This window comes from Canis aureus, chromosome 10 (assembly GCF_053574225.1).
Source record: "Canis aureus isolate CA01 chromosome 10, VMU_Caureus_v.1.0, whole genome shotgun sequence".
In the NCBI taxonomy this organism is placed as follows: Eukaryota; Metazoa; Chordata; class Mammalia; order Carnivora; family Canidae; genus Canis; species Canis aureus.
In genome coordinates this window covers 20,432,533-20,460,044 of record NC_135620.1, presented here as the reverse complement: position 1 = coordinate 20,460,044, position 27,512 = coordinate 20,432,533, and positions in this window count along the sequence as shown.

The following is a 27,512-nucleotide window of genomic DNA, read 5'->3' as shown; positions in this document are numbered from 1 at the left end:
ATACTATAGACACTAAGTACTAGAAGAAAATGAACTATTGTCTTCAAACCTCTGGGGGAAAATAATTTTGAATCTAGAATTTTATGTACAGCCCAACTTTTAATCAAGTTAAGGAGAAAAAAAATGAAATAATTTTAGGCATAGAAGAACTCAGAAAGTTTTCCTCCCATACACACTTTTTGAGAAAATTAACTAAGAGGGCAGTCTATAAAAGTGAAAGAATGCAAGAAAGAAAGTACATGGAATCAAAGAAAAAGGGAAACTAAACCATAAGAGCAAATGTTAGAAAACTGAAGAAAGACAGCTCGGCAATAAGCCTGAAAAGTAACTAGTCCAAAATGGATGTGGGAAGTCTTAAAAATTCAAGCATATCCTTAGGATCAAAGTGGACTTACTGCAACAAATAATACGAAGATGGTGAACAAGCTTAGGGATAAAATTAATTCTTCTCCTCTTGTTTTCATCAAGAAGAAAAGAAAAGTCACTAACTCCAGGACTACAGAATGCAGACAGTGGCAAAAGAAAGTCATGTCTAAAACATATAATTTTGCATAAGAAAATGATATGTACCAGAGACAAATATTATGCTTTTTGGCTGCATTAAACATTTCACATATCCCTTCCATGTTTGGAGAGGTTTCTTCTCTGAACCCCAAGGCAAAAACTGCAAACTGATTTCTTCAGCCTTCATAATCAGGTTTGTGATCCAGGATCTGCCACTCAAATGCACCCTGTAAAACCCTGATTCAAAAATAGATGGTGTGAAGAAGCAAGCACCACCATCTATCATGAGGTTGGCAGAGATATCCAGCATTCACTGAGAGAATGCTGGAGGAGGTGATAGAGAGGACAGACCACAGGTTGACCTATTAGCAGCACCTGGGCATTCAGAGGCTTCTCACCCTCTCCTCTGTTCTTGGAATATACATTCTTCCAAAGGTTCTTCCAGGGGGTGCTATTCTAAGGACATAGACTAGAGAAAATAAAATGCTTGAGACTCCCTGGGTGGAATACATGATGAAACCCAGTTAGGGCCTCTCTATACAAACTTTTAAATTTTGGCTTAAGGCTGTAGAGATCTACTTGTTTTGTGGCCACCCCAGAAAAGCCTCACCTGTAAGTGTCCTTGCTTATTAAAACTGTCATCCACCAACCTGCAGTGGTTGGTTCTGTCCTCTGTTTCTCCCTGCCCCCTCTGTGTATGGGGTCAAATTATGAACCAACAGAGAAGAGGCAGAAATTTAAACATCAAGTACCCAGAATACACAGATGTACTCTGGCAAATGTGTTTTGGGTGGTAGCAATGTGGCTTCATGAGATTGCTTCCATGCTCTAATGTGTCAGTGTTATTCCTTATATTGCTTGCAAACCTATCTTGCCCTGACACAGAATCTGTAAGCCAATCTGTTTTCTGTTTAAACTACCCATAATAGTTGTGCCATGTGAAATTTATAAAATTCACTAATATAGCAAGTGGTATGACCCAATGGTGGCAGGAATCAGAATTTAAAGGAAATGATAATTAACAATTGGTTATGATATGAGTGAAAATCTGACTAGTGTTTGGGCATCTGACCCTGGCAATACATCAGGGACAGGTAAAAGAGTGAGTTGTAATTTCCTAGAATAAAGTATAGACTGAAGGCAAGGCTTCAGAAAACTTGTTAATTGTGACTATTAACAATATAAAGGACTTTTTAAATACTGGAAAAATTAAAGAAACAGTCTGACAAGTTCAATGTTCTACATTACTGGTTCAAATCATGGATAAAGAAGCAAGGACTTTCTAAAATTTTTCTAAGAAAAAATAAATTACAATTTAATTTTGCAAACTGTTTAATTTAACTCTATTATTTTAATTTAAGGTATCATCTGTTTTTTTTTTTAAGATTTTATTACATCTGGGTTTTAATGGGACAATTAGGACACTGGTTAAGAAACAGTGGAATCCTGAGAATTAAAATGGGAAACATATTGGGGTGACTCAGAAAACTCCAAACTTCATGATTCTTCAGCCATCTTACACTAGCATCCCGTTTATTTCTGTCTGAGGAGGCTATTTCCTGCTTGACACAATAGTCCATAACTTCTTTGCTTCTTTTTTCATTATCCTTTCTGGAACCTTAGATCATAGTTAATTTAACAACCCTATATTGTTGGGAGCTCACTCTATCAATCACCTCTTTTTAACTCTTTACCCTCCTTTATAATAGACTTCTATAAGGAGCTTGGAGGTGGGCACTCTATTCTAACAGATTAAAAAGCTGTATGTACGGAAAAATCAACAACTCTCCTTAAGGCCATAAGAGACATGAGGTCACAAGGCAAACTGCTGCTCCCAAAACTGGAGAGACCTCAAGGTAAATACAGATACAGAGAATCGCAACTTTCTAGAACAGAAACTCATGATCTGAAACCTCTGTGGGAATCAATTTCTGAGATGAAAAGCAGAATTATAATTGACAAATTGCTAGAGGCTCAGAGAATAAGTCTGAGAATTAAAAACCTCAAGGTCCACAGTATAAGCTTTATCTCCAGGAGTTTGGCCACAGTCTCAAAGTAAATATCAAAGAAAAATCCCCTAATGTTTCCTGTGGGGGAGGGGGTACAAAGGAACCATTGTGAAATACTCCAGAGCACTCTGTTCCTAATATGGCTTGGCATCAGGAGAAGCTACTTAACCAGAAGCTAAACTGCTGGGGTATGATCAGACCGTAAATGGCCTGGTAAAAGGGTAATACTGAACTCCAGCTTACTCTAGTCATTCTCTCCAAAAGAGGAAAAAGAAAACAGAAACATCTGTGAAACTCAGAGTCCAGAGGTATAGGCTCACTAAAAGACTAAGACAAATTATAGGACTAAAGCTCATTTCCTCTCCCTCAACACCTCATACCACATTACTAAAGGTCGAATTATAGCAATTTCTTTAATCCAGGACATCATGTCCAGTCATCAAGAAAAAATTACAAGGCATAGCATAAGGCAAAAAAAAAATTGAATAGATATCAAAATTTGAATATATATCAAAACCAAGCACGGCAGGAATGTTGGAATTATCAGACCAGAAATGTAAACAATAATGGTTAATACATAGAGGACTCTAATGGATAAAGAAAGTATACAAAATGCAATGACAAATGGGCAATGTAAACAGAGATGCAAATCCCAAGAAAGAACCAAAAAGAAATGCTAGAAATAAAAAAACACTCACAGAAATAAAGAATGCCTTTCACGAGTTTATTTGCAAAGTAGATTCAAAGAAGGAAAAAAAAATCTCCTAGCTTGAAGATGTCTCAAAAGAAACCTCTAAAACTGAAAAGCAAAGAGAACAAAGATAGAAGAAAACAGAATATCCAAGGAGTATGTAATATATGTATGATGAGATGACCAGAGGAGAAAAAAAGAAAAAGAAAAAATATTTAGGCAATATGACTGAGAATTTTCCCAAATTAATGTCAGACAACTAACATAGATCCAGGATGCTTGGAGAACAACAAGCAGGATAAATGCCAAAAAATTTACACTCAGACACATCATTTTCAAACTACAGAAAATAAAACATAAAAAAATCTTAAAAGAAGTCAGAGGGAAAAAATACCTTATCCAAAGAGGAATAAAGTAAGAATTACATGTGACTTGTCCTCAGAAATCATGAAAGTAAGAACATGGAGTGAAATATTTTAAATGTTAAGAGAAAGAAACCGCCAATGTAGAATTTTATACCCTGCAGAACTACCCCCCAAAAGTGAAAGAAATAAACACTTCCTCAAATAAACAAACAAACAAAAATTGAGAGGATTTGTTGTTTGTAAACCTGGCTTACAAGAAATATTAAGAGAAATTCTTTAAAGAGAAGGAAAATAATATAGGTCAGAAACTCAGATCAACATTTTTCTTATTCCGAATTTACCTAATCGAGCACTTGTCCAAAATAATAGCAGCAATAATATATTTTATTATGCACACTTATGTATATATGTATGTGTTTATACATACACACACACACACACACCCACACACCCCACACATGCTTTGTATATTTATATGTAAGTGAAATGAACGAGAGCAATAATATCAGGGATGTAAGGGAGGAATTAAGATTATTTTGTTAACATAAGATACTCATACAACCCGTGAAGTGTTACAGTGTTTATTTGAAAGTGGACTTGGATTAGTCACTTCAATTGTGAACTCCAGAGCAGCCACTTAAAAAAGTAAAAAAGGAAGTATAACTCATATGCTAAGAGGTCTCATATGCAGTAGCCCTACCAAACTAATATAGTAGGGATGTAATAAAATTGATATTTATTAGATATTAAATTATAGATGTCCCATGTAGAATGCATAAAAGGTTTTATATTTATCATATATAAATAATGTCTACAAAAAAAGAAAAAAATAATGTCTACACTTCAGTAAGCAAACAGTAAATGAATTGATTAAATAACAATTCACAAAAGAAGTAAAAGAAGCCCATATTCATGCAAAAAGAAGCCCTACCTCCCAGAAATCAGGAAAATACACATTAAAAGAACAATATATTTCATCCCTCAGATTAATTAAAATTAAAATAACTACTGTGGGGATAGCATGTGAAAAGTACAAGAATTCAATTAAATTATTGACTGCAGTATACACTGGTGTGATCTTTTTGGAATTATGTATTGAAACAAACATGGACTTGATATATTGGACAGAAATCTAATTTTGGAATCTAGTTCATAAGAATATCAACATCTATCTACCTATATCTATATGAAGTATCTCTAAAAATATCTACATATATGTAAAAATGTGTGTATGTATACTTGTATTCATTACAGTATTGACTCTATTATTCAAAAATTAGTAAAAACTTAAATGTTAACCAGGAGGGGAATGGTTAAATGAATTAAGTTAACCTCCAGAGAAATCCATACAGTAGTTAAATGAAACCATATGCTCTGAAATGGAAAGACTGCTAAAACACATTGTTAAGGGTAAAAAGAAAATTAAGAGGCATTTATAGCATGATTCTGTTCAAGCAGAAGTTTGTCAGAGCACCTGCATGAGTCAGTTAAATGTCCAACTCTTGGTTTCAGTTCAGATCATGATCTCAAGGTCCTAGGATCCAGTTCCATGTGGGATCCTTGCTCAACATGGAATCTGCTTAAGATTCTATCTCTATCCCTCTTTACTTCTCCCCACTCACTTGCTCACTCACTCTCACTCTCAACTAAATAAATCTTTAAAAAAGAAAATAAATAAAATGGTAAATAAATAAAAATAAATAAAGTGTCTCTGGATTGTTTGGAGAAGAATCTGGCAAGGGAAAAATCCCCAATCTTTACTTTAAATCCTATGATATTACATTCATGTTATTACTGTATATTTACTTTCTTAAAGTAAAAAAAAAAAAACATTAAATTTTTGTACACTTTTCCCATTATATCCTTGCACCAAGGACAGTATATGACAAGTACCAGATAACCATTAAATACTTTGGATTCAATAAACAGGAGGAAGACGATTAAGAAGTAAACATAAATCTTAAAACAAAATTATTTAAAATGAATGTCAAGGCATGAAATGAAAATAAAATAACAGAATAAGATCAAGTTAGGAAAGGGCAAAACATAGTTAAACATCACTGTATTTTGGAAATTTATTTTATTAGTTAAGGAAGAGTGATACAAATCAGAAAAATAAAGTCGGAAATAAATCCTGCTTTTCTCTCCATATAAGGGATGTGGGGCCAAGCAGTATGTGAGAAACACAAATATAGTAGAATTTTTACAGTTTGATTTAAGAAAAGTTGTCATGTTTCCATGTAAGCAAAATGAATTTATTAAAATTCCCCTACTGTTTTCTGGCCAATTAATTCATATATACAGAGATTTTCTCTAACATTTTTCAAATAAGAAATGTTTTGTTAATAAAGGGAACAGAAAAAATATGAGGAGTATCTAGACATACAGTAATTGGTAAAAATAAAATCATCCATAATAAAGCAGTTCTAAAATGAACTCCAGCTTAAATTTCTACTTGCTTTGTAAGTGACCAAGAAGATATATACCTTATACTTAATAAACAGGGTAAACTCCTTCTGTTTTTTACTTTTTAAATTTGTATTGGTATAAACAGTTTAATTAAATATTTTGTAAGTGACATATGGTATAATAATCAAGCTAATATCTATACTATCTTAGCTAGTATTTTAAAATTTTTGTTATAGAATTTAATATTCTTTTCCTTTGAAAAACATCTGACATTCTAAAACTAAATATTTGAGTTTTTATCTATTGCTTTAAAGTTTTTTGTTTTTTCTTTAAGTAGGCTTCATACCCAGTGTAGAGTCCAATGTGGGGCTTGAATTCACATCCTTAAGATCAAGACCTGAGCTGAGATCAAGAGTTGGACACTTAACTGACTGAGCCACTCAAGCACCCCAAAAAATATTTTAATATAAACTTAGGTATGCAACCTAAATGATAACTTTACCGTCTTATCAACATTTTTTTTAATGATTAAGACAGGGGAAATGATAAAATAACAGCTATCTTTAAAAGTTGCTATTACATCTGTTAGATCTCTTATAAAGACCCCTGAGAACAATATGTTCCAATTTATTACCTAAAAATTTTCTAAGATGGAAAATTTTTTTGACTAATTAAATTTATCTTGGGGTTTCTAACCTTTAATTCTATATTCCTTCTTTTTCAAAGCCATGAAAATTGAAAGAGTTCAAACCACCCTGTGTAATCAAACAGCTGCTCCATCTTCAAGTAAGTTCAGTCTTCCTAATCTTATTTATAAGATCAAGTATCTTAAATTCACAGAAGCCAGTCTCTCCCTAAACATCAAAGACTATAAATATCCCTTGAATTCATAGGACAGACAGGAACAGATGTTACATGATTAAATTCTTCCAATTTAGGTCCATTTTAGAACACTTCAATGAATTTTACCACTGGTTTGAGATGGTGTGATATTTTCTGCATCCTGAAGTGTCTTACTTCACATCTCTCAGCAATACTTCTCATATCTTATAGACAAAATTTATTGATATTTTCCCACTGTTATGTGTGACACAGAATACAAATTTCTTTTTTTAAGATTTTATTTCTTTATTCATGAGAGACACAGAGAGAGGCAGAGACATAGGCAGAGGGAGAAGCAGGCTCCCTGCAGGGATCCCATAATTCCGGGATCACTCCCTGAGCCAAAGGCTGATGCTCCACCACTGAGCCACTCAGGTGTCCCAGAATACAAATTTCTAAAGGTGAACATCTTCTTATATATTTTAAGTTAATGTAACACCACTCATGAATAATAACCCAAATAACCCAGAGTCATTTTCTATTAGTCAGAGCTAATCATAGAGAACATATATCTTTCAAGGTACTTAAGCAAGAAGAGGTTTAATATTAGGAAATAAATATCATTCAAAAAACTGAAGGAGCTGGGTGCAAGCAATACTTCCAAGAATGACTTCCAGAATAATAAAATGATTTCATTTTTTTTTAATTTTTTTTTTATTTTTTTATGATAGTCACAGAGAGAGAGAGAGAGAGAGAGGCAGAGACATAGGCAGAGGGAGAAGCAGGCTCCAAGCACCGGAAGCCCGACGTGGGATTTGATCCCGGGTCTACCAGGATCACGCCCTGGGCCAAAGGCAGGCGCTAAACCGCTGCGCCACCCAGGGATCCCATGATTTCATTTTTTATTTAATTTTTTAATAATAAAATTATTTTAAAAAATAAATTTATAACTGCATGAAAAAGAATAAAAGACATAAGAATTTAACAAAAGAAATCCAAAATTTAACACAGAATTTAAATTTGGCTAAGAAATTTCTGAATTGAACTGAATTTCTTGAAAACATCTAATTTGCCTGTAATAATACTAATTAGGGCTTTGTTGTAAAATATATAAATTTATGTATTTTGACATTTGATCTTACAGACCTTTGGAACTGTGCAGTTACATGAGTCTCTACTCTGAATTTCTGAAAACACAAAAACTGTACCTTTATATTCAGAACATACTAGCTTAACTGAACTCAACCCAATGACTTTTAATGGATGGAACTGGAGGATATTATGCTACATAAAATGAGCCAGTCAGAGAAAGACAAATACCATATAATTTCAGTCATATGTGTTATTTAAGAAACAAAACAGATAAACATAGAGGAAGGGAGGAAAAACTAAAATAAAATAAAAACAGAGACAGGGGTAAACTATAAGAGACTCCTAACTACAGGGAACTGAGGGTTCCTGGAGGGGAAGTGGGTAGAGGGATGGGATAATAGGGTGATGGGCATTAAGGAGGGCACTTGATGTAATGAGCACAAGGTATCACATCCAACTATGAATAACTGAATTCTACTTGAGACTAACATACACTATATGGTAACTAACTTGAATTTTTTAAAAAGAGGTATTTAAATATCTACTAGATAATAAATAATCTGACTCAGTTTTTCATTTCCAAATGAATTGAGTATTTTTCCTCCAGGATATATGGCGAATACTTACAAAATATTAGATGTTGTCAAGTTTTTATGTAAAATAAAGATTTAATTTATTGTTTCAAGCTCATTTCTTTTAGTCCTTATTTAATTGCTACTGAACCCACAGGATTTTATAATACACATAGGAGTGTAATAAAAATGTATTTGTTATAGAAATCAAAGTATAACTATTAAAAAATTAAAAATACTATATCAGATCCTAGCCCCAAATTCATTTAACTGCATGAGGCAACTCTACTGAGTTTTAGCATTTAAAATTTTATAGCACATTCATGTCTTTCCTTCCCATTATTCAGAGAATAAATTACAGGGAACATCCCAAATAAAACCTGAAGTCACAAACAACACAAATTAACCTAGTTAATTATGGAAAGTTATTTACTATGGCACACTTAGTTGTATCTAAAATGAGTAAGACCACGGAGCATAGAAGTAAAAGTTAAAAATGAGAAACAGAAGAGGGTCATAATGGTTAATATCACAAGGTATTAAGGAAAATCATTTGAAAATGATTCATAAAGTTTCAAAATAGACAAATGCTCCCATATATGCCATTACCCTTAAAAGCAACTATTTCTCCTTCTGATAGCTCAAAGGTACAGGAAGGAGCTATTAGAGGCTGTCAGCAATTACATGTTTGATTCCACTGTACCTGCATCATTTAACCAATAAAAAAGAAAAACCAAAGGCAGTTGCAGCTGGAAATCAATTTTTCTGCTGCTTCATTTGAAACATGTTGTTGGCCAAGTCGGTACTGAATTACAATGCAACTAGATTTTCTCCCCAGTATTTATCACATTCTTGAACTAAAATTCTGCTTCTAAAGGCTCCACTATTAGACATCTTAATTTACTTGTGTATTCTGAAATGTTATGGTTTGTTCAAAATCGGTCCACTTGTTCTAGGAATTTCCTTAGACCTCATATTTTGCAACTGAGAAAGTAACTTTTCTCCCCCAGAGCTTAGCTCTTTGGGGGTAATGAAAGTTAAACAGAGAACTGGAAGTTATAGGTAATTTGTATTCAGGATGTAAATATTTGATGATGAAAGAATTATTTTCTATAGTGCTTATGTAACATTTACCATACTCCCTAGTGGGTTTAAATTCTTTTAAAATGTCTTTCAAAATCTGGGTCACAGGACCATTGGTTTCAGTTTCCTGTATCTCGCCAGCACATCTCACCTAGCATGCAATCACAGAATATCAGAGCCAGAACAGGATCAACTCATTAATACCCTCACATTCCAGAAATCCACCAGTTTCAATGACTTTTTCAGTGGTCAAAGAATTAATTACAAATATGGGATGAAAGCTCGGGCTTCTAGTATTTTATTTACTATGTTGTACCACCTGTGAAGCCAGGGTATCAACCCCATGTATTCAGTGAGGATGATTCCTGTGTGGAAGAGAATTCCTCTTAGTAGAACACATAGTGATAGTGATAACAATGACACTGTACTTTTGTAAAGACATTGCTATTGACTCTTTGCAAGTAGAGCTTGTGATCCAGCCACGTTTTTGGTGGAGGTGGTAGATTACTAATAATCCAAACCTACTCTTTACCTACTCCTAGGTTTATGGTCAGGGACTGACATAGAAATTTGCTCATATTAGCATTATTCTCTCAATGAAACACTTTGCAAGAACCAACTATAAAAATGCAGAAAGGTAAGTCAATCTCAGCAACAGTTGTAGAATGATGGAGGAAAGGTCTACTTTGGCTACAATTTCTGTACCTCTTACCAACCTACATGCCAACACTGAAAAAAACACGGTATGCGTCAATTCCATTAAATTGATATGGCAGGAATTTCAAAAAAATACGAACTCCCACAGGATACATGTTGAATGACTGACAACAGATTAATTTTTTTAACCAAGAGAGAATTATTTTATCTGAAAGTCAAGTACCTTTTATTTAAAAACTTCTTTGTTAAAGAACTATAATCATAAACAATGAACATCAGAGTTAAAGAGTTTGAAACTGCATGTCTTTATGACAGCTGAGAAGGTCTACTGGCCTGCCTTCCATTGAAACTGGCAAAAATTATATTTAAAAAACTTTTTAAAATTCAATTTTTAGAAATTGTCTTAAAGATAAACAGCAAATAAAGAAACACTGGTAAAAGAAAATTGGAAAAAAAATTTAGTTTAAATGAGAATAGCAAGAGTCTGTGGTCTTCGAAGAAAGACAATTCTCTCCCATCTCAGAAAGGTAGGGACTCTACTCCAGGCTAATGCAGCTAAGAACATAAGGCTCTTTTGCATGACTACATGTCCCTCCACCGCTGAACGTGCCCTGTAAAAAAGTGTTTTGTTTTGTTTTGTTTCCCTTGGGGAAGAACAGGACATCAGCAATTCTCATCCCACCTCCAGCTTCCTGTTGCTAAAGAAAAATCCTGGGTAAATGTCATTGAGAGGCTACTGCCCAACCCCACTCATAAAATGGAGACTTCATAAAAGACACCATGAGTAGGAAGAGGGGCTCATCCCCACTCCAGGAGCGCTCAGATCTTAGAGCGAAAAGGGCCACTCAAAGGGAAGCATGCCACTGTACCCATCCTCAGCTCCAGAACCCTTGTTAAGAGATTTGCGGGGGAAAGTGGTAGAGAAACAGATAGTTTCTAATCTCTTCCCAAAGGGATTGATTTTGCTGCAGGAAGTCAAGCCTAAGGGCACTCTGAAGAAAGCAGAGGCTGGAGTGAAAGGAAACAGGGAGAAATTTTCAAACAAAAGCTAACCTGCGGGCTAATTTATGAGAGAACAAATACAGACAACTAGATAGAACAACTATACAGAAGATCAGCAAAGAAATAGAAGACTTGACCAACTATAAGCCAGCTAGACCTAATGGATATCTACAGAATACTCCACATAACAGCAAGACATTATAGGAGGAGGTGGTTCAAGATGGCAGTGTAAGACTAGAGAACTCACTTCCTCCCATGGACACAAGAGAACTACAGTTACAAATGTAAGAATTCCCTCTGAAAAACCTGAAAACTAGCTGAATAGCTTCTCTACAACAAAGGATAAAAAAACCACATCAAAATAGGTAGGAGAGGCAGAGATGTGATATCACCAAAAACTCCACATCTAGCATGGAAACCCACAATTGGGAAGGATCTCACAATTATGAGATTCTCCTTGAGGAGCAAATTGTTTGTGCCCCATGTGAGGTACCCTAACCCTTGGAACCTGCACATAAGAGAAGAGCCCCTAAAACATCTGACTTTGAAAATCAATAGAACTTACATCCAGGACCATAGGGCTTGAGGACTTGCTTACAGATTCACTACGAAGGGATTCAGTATAAAAATAGCAGTTTGAAAAGTGCCAACACCATCCTAGGAGATTCATTTACTGATCTTAAAGCATCTACTGTAAGGCCAGGAGATCATTTGAACTGAGACCTCTGTACACACCATTGATCATATCCTCCCTCTCTACCCGGCTAGCACTGGAGGCATACCCTACCCCCCACACTCCCAAGGCCTGACTAAACATAGAGTGATAAATTTGTCCTCACAACACTCACATATACCCCCCTAAAGCCAGAAACATGGCCTACACATGGTTTGTACCTTGAGCACCTGGCTCTGATGGCATTTCTGGGACCCATAGTTCTGAAATTATCAGAGAGACATTTCTTGGCAGTCTACCAATATCAGAGCAATATACAGAAAGCAGTCAAAAACAAACCTCCAGTTTTCCTCTAAAAATGGCCTATTTATTTATTCTGGAGCTTCAGGCTAAGGGATAGGCTTCAGGCTTACCACACATCTAAAGTCTACGGACATGTTCTCGGGGAACATAGAACAGAAGATATCATCTTGGCACTCTCATTTGGCCTCACTACAGCCTGCCAGTACCTCCCAGAAAGGACTTTATACACTTGTGTGGAACCCATTTTTCAACTATAGCCAAGGGAACACTCCAGACTGCCTGATGTGGAGGCCAGCAGATTGACAATTGTGGTCCCTTATGACTGTATATATTTGCATACCTTAAAAGCTGCTACTTGAAGATGTAACTTCTAATTAGCTTGAAACTAGGGGCTAAGATCCCTTCCTCTGGAGCTGACTTTGTTAGCACATCGTCTATAGCTGGATCCTTTCAAGAATAAACCAGGATGCTTAGATAATCACCAAGGTTCCCGAGACAATTAAGAGCTAGGGTAAGGTTAAATGGTGAGGTTCATGTCCTATAGGAGACCATTTATTCAAGATTGAAAAAGATAGCTTTTTTTAAAACACATATAACAAACACATAGAAACAAACAAAATGAGAAAAGAAAGAAGTATGTTCCAAAGAATACAATAAAACTCCACCAAAAAAAACCAAACCAAACCAAAACAAAAAACCTTAATGAAATAAGGGTAAATGTACGTTTAAGGTGAAAAGAAAAGGCACTAATTAATACCAAGAAAACACATGAAAGTAAAAATCTCATTGCTAAAGATAAATATATAGTAAAGGTAGCAGGTCAATCATGTATAAAACTAGTATGAAGGTTACAATACAAAAGTGGTAAAAGTAACTACGACAATTAGTTTAGGGATATATGAAATAAAAAGCTGTAAACTGTTACATCAAAAACATAAAATGGGTGGTAGGGAGGAGGAGTAAAAATGTAGCATTTTAGAATGTGTTCAAACTTACCTAGCTATCAACTTAAAAGAGAATGTTGTATGTTAGCCTCATGCTAACCAGAAAGCAAAAATGTAGAGTAGATATATACAAGATGATAAGAGAAGGATATAATCACAACACTATAAAAAGCCATCAAAACACAAGGGAAGAAAGTAAGAGAAAAGAGGAACAGAGAGGAAGTACAAAACAACTAGAAAACAATTAACAAAATTGAATTAAGTGCATACCTATCAATAACTACTTAAAATATAAAGGACTAAATTCTCCAATCAAAAGGCATAGAGTGACTGACTGGATAAAAACAAGACCCATCTATATGATGCCTATAAGAAACTTACTTCAGATATAAGGACACACACAGACCAAAAGTGAAGAATGGAAAAAGATGTTTCATGCAAAAAGAAATCAAGAAGAAAGAAAGAAAGAAAGAAAGAAAGAAAGAAAGAAAGAAAGAAAGAAAGAAAGAAAGAAAGAAAGAACACATGAAATATTCTCCAGGACGGATTATATTTTAGGCCACAAAACAAGTCTCAATAAATTCAAGATGACTGAAATCTTATCAAGCATTTTTTTCTGACCACAATAATATACAAATAGAAATCTGTTATAATGAGAAAACTGGAAAAAATCACAAATATGTGGAAATTACACAATAAACTACTGAATATATAAGCCAATAAAGAAATCAAAGGGGAAATCAAAAAATACCTTGAGACAAATGAAAATAGAAATACAGCAATCCAAAATCTGTGGAATGTAGCAAGAGCAGTTCTAAGAGGGAAGTTTATAGTGATACAGCTATCTCAAGATAGAAAAAAAAGAAGAAAAATCTCAAGAAAGAAGAAAAATCTCAAATAAACAATATAACTTTACACCCAAAGGAACTAGAAAAAAGAAGAAATAGAGCCCCAAAGTATACAGAAGGAAGAAAATAAAGATCAGAGAGGAAATAAATGAAAGACTAAAAAGACTTAGAAAAGAGCAATGAAACTGAGAGCCGGTTGTGGGAAAAGATAAAGTTGACAAACCTTTATTTAGACTTATTAAGAAAAAGAAATTGTTCAAATAAAATACAATCAGAAATGAAAGAGAAACTACAACTGAAATGATAGAAATATGAAGGATATCACAAGAAACTACTATGAACAACTATACACCCACAAATAGAACAACCCAGAAGACATGGATAAACTTATTTTACAAAGCCAACATTACCAAAACCAGATAAGGACACCATAGGAAAAGGAAATTATAGGTCAATATCTCTGATGAACATGGATGCAAAAGCCTCAACAAAACCTTGGCAAACCAAATTCAACAATACATTAAAAGGATCATTTACCCTGATCAAATGCGATTTATTCCTTGGATGCAAGGACAGTTTAACAACCACAAATCTACCACGGTGATTACATCACATTAACAAAACAAAGTATAAGAACCATATGATCGTCTCAATAAATGTAGAATAAGCACTTTACAAACCTCAATATACATTTATGCTACCAACACTAAGCAAAGTAGGACAGACAAAATGTACCTCAACATAATAAAAGACCCCATATGACAAGTCTGCAGCTTGTAACCAAAAGTAGAAAGCTGAAAGTTTTCCTCTAAGATAAGGATGCCCACTCTAGCCACTTTTATTCATAGTACTGGAAGTACCAACCAGAGCAATTAAACAAACAAACAAACAAACAAAAGAAATAAAAGGCACCAAAATTGGAAAGGAAGAAGCCAAGGTGTTATTATTTGTAGATGACATGATTTTGCATACAATAAACCCTAAAGACTCCATCAAAAAACCTGTTATAAATATAGCAAAGTTGCAGAGTGCAGAATCAGTAAGTTTGTGTTTTTATACATCAAAACAAACTAACAGAAAAAGAAATTAAGAAAAAAAATTTCATTTATAGTTGCAAGTAAAACAGTAAAATATATAGAAATAAATTTAACTAAGGAGGTAAAAGACTTATACACTAAAACTGTAAGACATTTAGGAAAGAAACTGAAAAAGACATGAATAAGTGAAAAGATACTCCATGCTCATGGATTGGAAAAAATAATATTGTTTATATTACCCAAAGCAATCTACAGATTCAACATGTTTCCTATCAAAATTCCAAAAGAATGTTTCCATAGAAATTAAATAATTCTAAAATTTGCACAGAACCACAAAAGATGCTGAATAGCCAAAGAAATCTTGAAAAAGAACAAAGCTACAGGAAACATGCTCTCTGACTTCAAATAACAGTACAAAGTGGAAATAATTAAATAGTACGGTATTGGCATAAAAACAAATACAAAGATCAATGGAACAGAATAGAGAGCCCAGAAATAAACCCACTCATGTATGGTTAATTAATTTACAATAGAAGAGCCAAGAACCTACAATAGGGAAAGGACAATCTCTTAAATAAACAGTGTTGTGAAAACTGGACAGCTAGATGCAAAAGAATGAAACTGGACAGCATCTTATACCATATGTAAAAATTAACTCAGGGGCGTGTGGGTGGTTCAGTCGATTAAACATCTGACTCTTGATTTCGGCTCAGGTCATGATCTCAGGGTCGTGATATGGAGACCAACACTGGGCTCTAGGCTCAGCACAGGAGTCTGCTTGAGAGTCTCTCCTTAGTCCCTCTGCCCCTACCTCCATTTATGCTCACACTCTCTTTCTCTCTCTCTAAAATAAATAAATCCTTAAAAAAATTAACTCAAAATGGAATAGACTTGAACATAAGACCTGAAACCATAACACTCCTAGAAGAAAACCAGACAGTAAGCTTCCTGACATAGGTCTTGGCAACAATTTTTTCGATCTGACTCCAAAGGCAAGGGCAACAAAAGCAAAAATAAACAAATAGAATTATATTAAACTACAAAAGTTCTGCACAGTGAAGGAAACTATCAACAAAGGGAAAGGCAACCTAATGAATGGAAGATATTTGTAAATCATACATCCAGGAAGGGGTTAATAACCAAAAATATAGAGAACTCATACAACGCAATAACAAAAAAACCAACCATCTGATCAAAAAATGGCAGAGTAACTGAATAGATTCAAAAAAGATATACAGATGGCTAATAGGTACCTGAAAAGATGTTCAACATTATTAATCATCAGAGAAATGCAAATCAAAACCACAATGAGCTATCAAAAAAGATAAGAAATATCAAGTGTTAGTGAGGATGTGGAGAAAAGAGAACCACGTATTGTTGATAGGAATATAAACTGGTGCAAACACTGAAAACCAGTATGGAAGTTCCTTAAAAAATTGAAAATAGAAATATTGTATGGTGTAGCAATTCCATTTCTGAGTATTTATCTAAAGGAAAAAACACTAATTTAAAAAGATGCATGCACCCTGCATGTTATGTTGTTCCAGAATGACAAAATCCGTGGGGCCCTGATTTGCTACCCTTCTGTTTAATTTACCTGCTAATGAATGAGTCTTCATAAAATCATTAATGAAAATACTTAATAAAAGGGTCTAGATCATAGACTTTTATTATTCCAATGAAGATATTTCTTTGTTAAATCCTTTGATATCACCTAGTTACACATTCACCTTATTATAATAAAATTTGTTCCAATCTATCCCATTTAATCAATTTATACAATGTTAAGAACTTTCCCAAATTTTACGATAAACACCCAGTGTCTTAGTCTATTCAGGCTCCTCTAACAAAAATAGCATAAACTCAGTAGCTTATAAAGAACAGAAATATACTACTCACAGTTCTGAAGGCTGAGAAGTCCAAGTTCAGGGCATCAACAGATTCTCTATCTGGCGAAAGCCCCCTTCCTACTTGTAAACCACCAACTTTTCTTGCTGTCCTCATGGTGAAAGAGACTAGGGAGCTCATTCAGGCCGCTTATAAGAGCATTTAATCTCATTCATTGGGGATCTGTCCTCATGACCAAATCACCTCCTAAGGCCTACCCACTCCCTAGTACTACAATTGATGATAATAATAATAATAATAATAATAATAAATAAGCAAATACTAAATAATAGTGCTAATACTTGAGCATTAAGATAACCACACATGAATTTAGAGAGTACACAAACATTCGGCCCATAGCACCCAGTATATTCTAATCTACCTAGTTTCCTAAAAAATAATACCAACAATAACAGCCATAAATAATAGTTCATATGTTTTGAGTTATTAGCATGTATCACAGTGTTCCAATGTCTTTAAAGCTCTTAATTCATGTGGTAAGAGCTCAACAGATGAAACTGAACATTATTGCTTGTTGCTATTATCCTTAGAATTATTATTTCTATTTTTATTGGCTTTAGTGTTTCTATAAACTACCAATCTTATAATCTTGTCAGAAAAAATTGTAGTAGTTATTCTGACATAGCTTAATTTAAAAAGGCTATGTTGGCTTTAATGATCACTTCTTTTTTCACCAATTGCTCACATATCAACCTTTTAATAATTATTTTTAAATTTTAGCCTGCAGGGATCCCTGAGTGGCGCAGCGGTTTGGCGCCTGCCTTTGGCCCAGGGCGTGATCCTGGAGACTCGGGATCGAATCCCACATCGGGCTCCCGGTGCATGGAGCCTGCTTCTCCCTCTGCCTGTGTCTCTGCCTCTCTCTCTCTCTCTCTCTCTCTCTCTGTGACTATCATGAATAAATAAAAAAAATTAAAAAAAAATTTTAGCCTGCAATAAAGGCCAAGTCTACAGAGTATACCTATGAGAACTACTTTTTCCTGTCTTTTGTTTCTGCATAGTACCTTAGATTTACTTAGCATTATCGATAGAAAAATATACAATTTCTGGAATTCTGGGGTCAAATTATTAATCAAATTCTATTTATTTGAAAGGTAGGATGATTCAGTACTGTATAGGTCATCAAAGTGCTGATTAATTTGTCTAAGTAAATCATCTTATATATTGTGAGGAGGATTATACCACTTTCTGTACAGGCACAAGTGCTTACCAAAGGGTTTTTAAAAATTAAGTTAAATTATTGATTATAGCACAAGGCAGCATTGAGACATGCAGGCAGTCTGTAAGGAGGTTATATATGATGACTAGTGTGTAATATTAGAGAGAAATCTCCTGGCTTCATTTTTCCAAGCAGGAGGATAACAATGACCCTGTAATATCTGGTCTTCTTTCCTCATTCTTTCTTCATTCCACTCCATATAGAAGGAGTTGAATATATATCCTTGATTACCAAGGGTCTGACAGGTATTGATCCATGTTTTTAATTAGCAAAACTAATCTATTAAACATCTATAAGCACTGGGGATTAACTTTCCTTTTTTCTTCTCCATCCGTTTAAGGCAGTTATCCCAGGTCAGTTTATCTGATTAGCAGACCCAAAGTCTTCCTTGGGTGAGTCTTAGCAAGTCCTTTGGTTCACAAACTAAAGCCATATTTATGATAAGCTTTATCAGTATCAAAGCTAATATATAATCACTATCAGTCTCTTTTCCATGGCTCTAAATCCAAGATGGAAAAAAGATGTCATCTATTGGAGCAGACACCTCTGCTCTGTCACTTGCTGTCTCTCCTCTCATTCTCTACAGATTTCCACGCACCTGCCATCTTGCAGCTATGCACACAGAGGAATCCACTTCACTACATTACTCTGAGCAATTGACACTAACTTTTCCAAATGGTTGTGCTGGGCTTTTTGTAAAAGATCTACACATACACTAAATATCTAATTCTTACAATGGCCTTTCTTACCAATGAGCATGTCAAGATAAGTTCACATAATTTATCATCTCCAAATCATAAAAGTAGATGAAATGTTATACACCAATAGTCTTCCTCTCACTCATGTGTGGCACACTTTCTCATTCTCTCTCTCTCTCTCTCTCTCTCTCTCTCACTCACACACACACACACACACACACACACGGAATGAACTACATGGATAATGCACCCCTGATAAAATGGAGAGTGGGGGAAGATGATTTTTTCTGAACTGAAAAAACAACAATTATGGACTTTTAATAGTTACTGATAGGGAGGACATATAACTGGAATTTCTGGAAACCTGATAATGATCTATTTCCTGAGCCTAATGGTAGTTACATTGGCATTGCTTACTTAGCGAAATTTCACCAAGCTGTACAACTTGTGATTTGTTCACTCCCCAATATGTACATTGTACAATAAAGAAGCTTACTTTGAAAAGTCACATAAGAACTAAACAAATTGGGTAGCCCGGGTGGCTCAGCGGTTTAGCGCCGCCTTCAGCTCAGGGCCTGAGTCCCACATCAGGCTCCCTGCATGGAGCCTTCTTCTCCCTCTGCCTGTGTCTCTGCCTCTCTCTCTCTCTCTCTCTCATGAATAAATAAATAAAATCTTAAAAAAAAAAAGAACCAAACAAATGCTGAAAGCTCAAACTTTACAAAATTCAAAGTGAATGAAACCTAAATTTGAAATTTAATTGAACCCTAAAAATATCTGTAAAAAGAACGAAATCCCTATTTAATTGAACCCTAAAAATATCTGTAAAAAGAATGAAATTCCTATTGACTATATTTATATTTTCCCCTGTGAGGTTATGATACTGAGAAGCACTACATCTTGAAATATTTACAGCAAAAATTAAAAATAATCACAAATGGTGGCAAATTTTTGATGTTATCTAAAAGTATATGTTTAAAATGGAAACGAAAAGACTAAACCTGCAACAATACTTCTGTTAAAATATTTACATATTTTATTACGAAAAAATCAGAAATGACTGTATTTTTCATTTAGTGGAATTTGTTCTGAATTTATCATGGATTTATTAGCCACAAGAACACAATTTCAATAAGACCAGAGGGGGCACGTGGGTGGCTCAGTTGGCTGTCTGCCTTTGGTTCAGGTCATGATCCTGGGGTACTGGGATGGAGCCCCATGTTGGGCTCCCTGCTCAGCGAGGAGTTTGCTTCTCCCTCTCCCTCTAACCCCCCTCCCTGCTCGTGCTCTCTATCACTCTGTCAAATGAATAAATAACAAATCTTAAAAAAGAAAATAAGTGTTATGAGAAAAAAGAAAGAATAAGGCCATAAAAAATGCATTCTTTACAAGAACTCCATTGACATGATCTTAGAAACAGGGCTGTCAAAAGTTAAAATTCAAATAAATACCAAACATAATTATTTTGCTAATGTCATTTTTTTCATTAACAGATAATATAAAGAAATTTCAATGTTCATAGATATATGTTACCCTTATTTTTCAAAAGTATTTTAAAAAATAGTTTTCAATAGGAGTATATCATAGATTCACCAGTACATTGTTAAAAGCAATTTGTAGGGGATCCCTGGGTGGCTCAGTGTAAGGGGATCCCTTAGCACCTGCCTTGGGCCCAGGGCATGATCCTAGAATCTCAGGATCAAGTCCCACATCAGGCTCCCTGCATGGAGCCTGCTTTCTCCCTCTGCCTGTGTCTCTGACTCTTTCTCTCAGTCTGTGTCTCTCATGAATAAATAAATAAAATCTTTAAAAAATAATAATAAAAGCAATTTGTGAATTCTCAAAAAATGTAATACTAGCATGATGGTTAATTTTATGTGTCAATTTAGCTAGGCCACAGTATCCGGTTATTTGGCAATCCTGCAATCTACAGCAGCATGCAAGAGAGCACAGTGGTGGTAAATCAAGGGAACTTCCCCAGGTCTCAGATCCCCAGGTCCAGATTCTGATGGCTTGGTCATTGAACAGAAGGGAAACAGAAGACAGCAAAACATTATTAAAACCTCTACCATTAGAATTTTACATACATTATTTAACCCTATATTTTACTTTTTAATTTATTAGTCTATCATTTTAATTCCACATGGTTCAAATCTATAACCTCACTGACACAATAGGCAAATGAAAAGCTTATACTGTTTAATCATGTAGACATTTCTCAAAGCAAATTTCCAAAGCATCATTCCTTTCCTGGTCTAATCTTCCACTTCACAAGATTAAAGTTATGCACCATACTTGGATAGTGATTCTTTTCTTGAGGAGAAGCAGGAGTTTATATAGTAATTTTTATTTATTTTTTTAAACATAAAAGGCAAAAAGAGAAAATGTCCTAATAAGAAAATAAGGAACTGTTCAGTTTTAAGTGATACAAATCCCATTTCAATTAGTTTAAGCAAAATAAAGCAAAACAACAAAAAGGAACCCAATGGCTCTATTAACTGGGAAAAAGAAGAAGGGACACTATGCTACAGAAGTGGCAAGAAACAGCATACTCCACTACTTAGCCACCTTGCACACATGCACACACTCCCACATACTTACTTCTTGCCAAACATACAACCCATTTTTTGTGTGTTTGTTTGGTATTATCTATACAATCACACAAGGAATGTAGAATGTTTTCTCACGGGTAAAAAATGAATGAAATATAGATTAAGGTAAAACCCACTTTGACTACCACAGGTAATCCCTGTTATCAGGTTAATGAGTATATTTCCAGGCTTTTCTATGTTTTAAATACATAACACACATTCACTCAAATTTTTAGAGAAATATACAGTGTGGATGTGTTTATGTATGTGTTTGTATTTTGGGGAGAAATGTCCTACTATATATGTATTATTATAAAAACTGTTTCCTTCCCTCTTCTCCCTTCTGACCACAATAATGCCCTTTGAAAGTTTTCAGTGTCATTTAAAATATTGATATATAGTATCACATAATGTGTACACATGATTCATTTGTAGTTTAATTATTTTCCACAATGGAAATACAGGTTGTTTCTAATTTTTTTATCATAATAAACAACAACATGACAAAACTTTTTTATTCCTTATTCTTACATATGACATTAAAACTGGATAATTAATAAGAAATAAATTTGTTAGTCATAAGACACAATTCTTAAATTTTTTGAGATTATATATTTCCTGTAACTCTACCACATCTGATATTAAACTCTTTTGCCAATTAAAAAAAAATGCTTGACCACGTTTCATATGTTTCTTGACCATATGCATCTTCTATTGTGCAAGTAGTGTTTATTTATTGTTTTCCATTAGTCTGTTATTTTTAATATTTGGTAAACCATTTACATATTTTAACATGAATCCAATGTCTATTATATGTGTACTCTTTCTCATCTGTCACTTTCCTTATAAACTGTTTGTGGTGGAGTTTTTGGGTGAGAAAGACTTAATTTTTATACAATCAAATTTATCAGTCTAGCTTTATGGCTTATAATTTTGGTTTATAGAGAACTTCCTAAAGGCACAGTCACAAAATTATTCTTCTTTATTTTCTTTTAAAACTTTAAAAAATTTGTTCATTACGTTTTGGAATCTTAATCCAGCTAAAATATATTTTTTTGTGACTTAAGTAAAGGTGTATAACTCTAGGTTTTACCAAATACCAGGAATGCCTGGGTGTTCCAGTGGTTGAGCATCTGCCTTTGGCTCAGGTCATGATCCCAGGGTCCTGGGATCAAGTCCTGAATCAGGCTCCCCATGGGGATCCTGATACTCCCTCTGCCTATGTCTCTGCCTCTCTCTCTCTTTCTGTGTCTCTCATGAATGAATGAATGAATAAATAAATAAATAAATCTTAAAAAAATACTTGTCAATTTTTCCAATTTTTAAATGGTCTGTGGGTTCTCTACTAATTCAAAAAAGTTATATTTATTGGGTACTAATTTTCCATGTACATTCAGGTATTTCTAATTGATCCATTTTTAAAATTTTTACCAAATAAGTAGTGCTTTCATTATTTCCTACTAATTCTCTCATATTTTAGCTCTAAATTGTCTTGTTTGATTTCTACTTTCAATTGGGATAGAATGGTAGGGGACCATATTTATCCTCCTAGCAGAAACAACTAAAAGACTAGATGAAATACATAAAACAATATTTTCAAGACATTTAATGTTAAACAAAAAAGGATGGATAGTGATCACTCACAGCCAATAAACAAACAAAATTAGCCCTGTAATTGCCACTACTTATTGTCTTGAGTGTTCCGGAAAATGGACAGGGAAGAGAAGCCCAGGCATAGCCTAATAGAGTTCTTGAAATCATAGAGCTGAGAATCCAAGGAAACCCAATTACCAATAAATAACCCTGAGCTAAATGCTACTGTTTTACTTACCTAAGAAATCTCAAAAGTAGAAACTGTTGCCTACTTAACTACTCCTCAGAACAAAGTTCAATCATACTTATATCAACACAAAAATGTCTAGTATCTAAGAAGGTAAAATTTACATCTATAGTTCTATTAAAAAGGCATAGAAAAAAATAAAGATTAAAATAAAGTAAAATGGAAAAAGGAATACAGTCCCAAAGTAAGAAAAAAAATAGCCAAAGGCAAAGGTACCAGAGCAAAGGTATTAATATCAAGAGATAATAATATTAAACTGGTTATTACAACTATATTCTACAGGGTTAAAAGTTAAAGGAATTATAGAATATGTTGAGTAGAGACATGCAAAATATGAAAAAGATCAAAAAAGGAATCCAAATAAAAATTCCAGAGCTTAAAATTACTGGGATTCCTGGGTGTCTTAGCAGTTGAACATCTCCCTTTGGCTCAGGGTGTGGTCCCAGCCCAGGGATGGAGTTTCACATTGGGCTCCCAGCAGGGAGCCTGCTTCTCCCTCTCTCTGTGTCTCTCATGAATAAATAAATGAAAAAAATATTTTAAAAAAGTAATACAATTACTATGTTAGAAATGAAAATATCCTCTGTATGGGATTGATAGCTGACTAGATATTGCAGCAGAAATAACTGATCAACTGGAAGATATAGTAGTAGAGATTGTAGAATATGAAATGAAAGCCTTTTAGCAATAGGCTAAAAATATAATAAGAGAGAATTACTGAGCTATATCACAACTTCAAACAGCCTAATAATATATATGTGTAACTAAAGTTCCAGAAGGAAAGGAGAAAGAGGATGTACAGAAAAAAAAACCCCATAAAGGATTGCTAAAATTTTACAAGTCTAAGGAAATGATAGTGTGATAAATCATCTGATAGTTAATAGTGTGAAAAACTCCTCAAATGCGAAAGGCAAAAGACACATATTTTTAAAACTGTACGAAAGCATGTCATGATCAAACTGCTCAAAACCAGTGATACAGAAAAAGTCTTAAAAGTGATCAGAGAAGAAAGCAATAAAAGAATAAAGGTAAGGATGACAATAGATTTCTTATTAGAAACAATATGAACCTACTTATGGTGGACTAACATCTTTAAAGTGCTAGGAAAAAAAAAAAACTATCAATTAGAAATCTATACCTACCAAAGGAAAGGGAGGTAAGGAAAGAGGGATTATAAAAGACACAAAGGAACTTTTGGGGTGATGAATACAGTCACTGTCTTGATTGTGGTGCTTTCACAGGTATATACTTATGTCAAAATTTATCAAAATGTGCACTGAAAAATGTTATTGTAGGTCAATTATATTTCAATATAGATATTACTATTTAAGTGGAGAAAATTTGTTGTGGTAATTCTTGCACATTTAATATTTTGTTTTAAGTTTTAGGGTCAAATGGTTAAGTTTAACTGAAATCCCTATTGGAATTTAAATTTAAATTTCACTGATTTATGATACAAGAAAAAAAGTGATGTACTTTTGAATTTCTCTTCTGTGTGTGTCCTGTCTCTGAAAATGTTGCATTATCCAGTAAGATTGTGGCTTTTCAATTTTCTCTTTGTAATTCTTCTTTGAACCTTAGAGGCATACTTATTTCAAAAGTGCCCCCACTAACTCTTCAATATGTATGTGAAAGTGGAATTATTCCTCACCAAAGGATAAGATCTAGTTTCTCTGACCAATAACATCTAGGTATTGTCCAGTAATATCTAGTTCCTCTATCTAATTTCAAACTTAGCATCTCTGACTGATCAGGTTCAGGAATGATTTCCCAGGACCCTATAAAGTGTGATGAATTTATTTAAAACACAATGGGAGGAAAGACAGAATATTTCCTGCGTAGAAATAAAGGAAAATGTACTGGTAGTGATTATTGGTCTACACCTTAGGTCATATCCAGATGGAAAGGAGAAGCAAAGTTTTCCTACTCTGCACTTACTGCAAATTTCTTGTTCTGCTTATCTGGTGTCCCTGGGTCTACCCACGGCAGCATCTCTCTTCCTCAGACTTGAAAGGTACACTAGGAAAACTTCCAGTGTTGGTGACTATGCCAATTCAGCAGTCCAGGTGCTTTTTGGAGCCAGTTGTATGGCCTAAAAATCAACAGAAGTATTGGGCAATCAGATGCCCCTGGATGCCAAGCTCAGCTTTTTCTGACAATTCAACTCTCATAAAATTCCAATTGGCTAGCTATTAATTTTGCCCTTATGGATTCCATTATCTAAAAATCAAGGCCAAAATTTTTACTAGTTGGAGCTTTGAACTGAGGGAAATCTGAGTATTTTCTATTCCTTACCACTAGGCATGTGGGTTTTATCCTTGTTCCTAATTACCAACTTAAAATGCATTGTTGGATGATGCCTAACAGTAATATATAACTATACATTTGGATATTGAAAGAGAGCTAATCTATACCCCCTCCCCCAATTTCATCCTAGGAAATGCATATTTTAAAGCAGCAAATTATTAATTGTGTTACATAGCATAGAAGATTACACAGCATTAAGTAGGTATGAATAATGCTTGAATGAACATGGGAATATAAATATATTCTTCTCACTTCTTTTTGATATATACTCTCCAATAGCGTATGTGGTATCCTAAGAGCTGTGTGTCTTATCTTTGGGGTATTCTTAAGATATTGTTCACTTTCCTTTTTTAATATCACATGTCACAAGTACTCTGATGCAATCAATCTTTTGAAAGTACAGAAAGTACTACTTTAAGAGTTGCTTAAGCACAAGAAGAATCTTAGTTCTCTACCTTTCACTAGATATAAGAGGTTTTGAGGAAGTGAAAATTTATTTGCTGCTTCACAGGAACAATAATTTGGGTGCCTAACCTGTGCCAGGCACCATGGTAGATACTTTTTCACCTCTTTCATCTCCTTTAGTGAGAGGTATAGAGCTCAGTTCTCCAGAAGAGAAGGCTGTACTGTGTAGTCAGTTCTGTATGTCAGGGCATCAAAGGGGTTCTCGGGCCCTTCATCATCATCACAGGCAGAATTCTTTTAATTGAGCTCAAGTCCTCTAAGTGGATCTCTGAAATTGGTGGAAGGCAATTTTCTGCTGAATTAAACAAGGTTGTAAACTCAAAGAGGATAGCTCACTATAAAAGCTTATGGGATTGCAAATCAATGTAAACAATTTACTTCAAAAGCCTCTGCCAGAATTGGCATTTACTGGTGAAATGTGCTTCAATAGTGCCTGGAAAGCTCGAATAAAATTGTCATACAGATACTTCACATTTCCAGACATTTCTAATTATTATAATAATTTGGCAGATTTTTAATAATCATCAAGACATTAAGTTTAGTTAATATAATGTGTAAGGACAAAACAAAACTAATAGGAATTCTCATTACTCAAAGGGACTAACACAACTTTTGACAAAGTCATTAATGTTATACAAAAACACAGGTAGTTGGAGCCATAGATTTTACATGAGCTACCTATGATTTTTGTGTATTTAAATAATGAGGGAAAATTCTGTTTTTACCCTGATGTCCATGTTTTCACTATGAAGCACTATTAAAACAGAACACCTCCAAGAATAAGTTATCATCTCTTTATTTGTGACTTGGGTGGGAAAGTAGTTTATCAAATGATTATTTAAATCAGAAAGAATGAATATAATAGTTAACAGAGAGTTAGGCAGTTAGGGACGCCTGGGTGTCTCAGTGGTTAAAGATCTGCCTTTGGCTCAGGGTGTGATCCTGGAGTCCCAGGATTGAGTCCCACATCAGGCTCCCTGCATGGAGCCTGCTTCTCTCTCTGCCTACATCTCTTCCCCCCCCCCCACCCTCTCTCTCTGTCTCTCATGAATAAATAAATAAAATCTTTTTAAAAAAAGTCACTCCCCTTTTCTTTTCTAATCTGGAAAACCACATTTCATCCAGGAAAGGGTTAAAAACACAGAGTACTCAGTCATGTTACTCTAATTTTCTTTGAACTAACTTACTCTCATATTGTACTAAAGGATATGCATGAAATTTCCCTATTCTAAAGGATATACCTATTATAAAGAATAAATAAATACCTATTCCTACAAATGAAAAGTCCAGATTCCATTATATGGTATTTTGAACACTTGGATCAAATATATATATTCTTTAAAATTATTTTCCATATTAAACAAAAATATTTGAAGTCACCAATTTCTCGATAGAATTTAGAGATGGCACCTACATCACAGGTTAGAATTAAACATACAAAATCACACAAATCTGTTCACTTAAATATTTTTA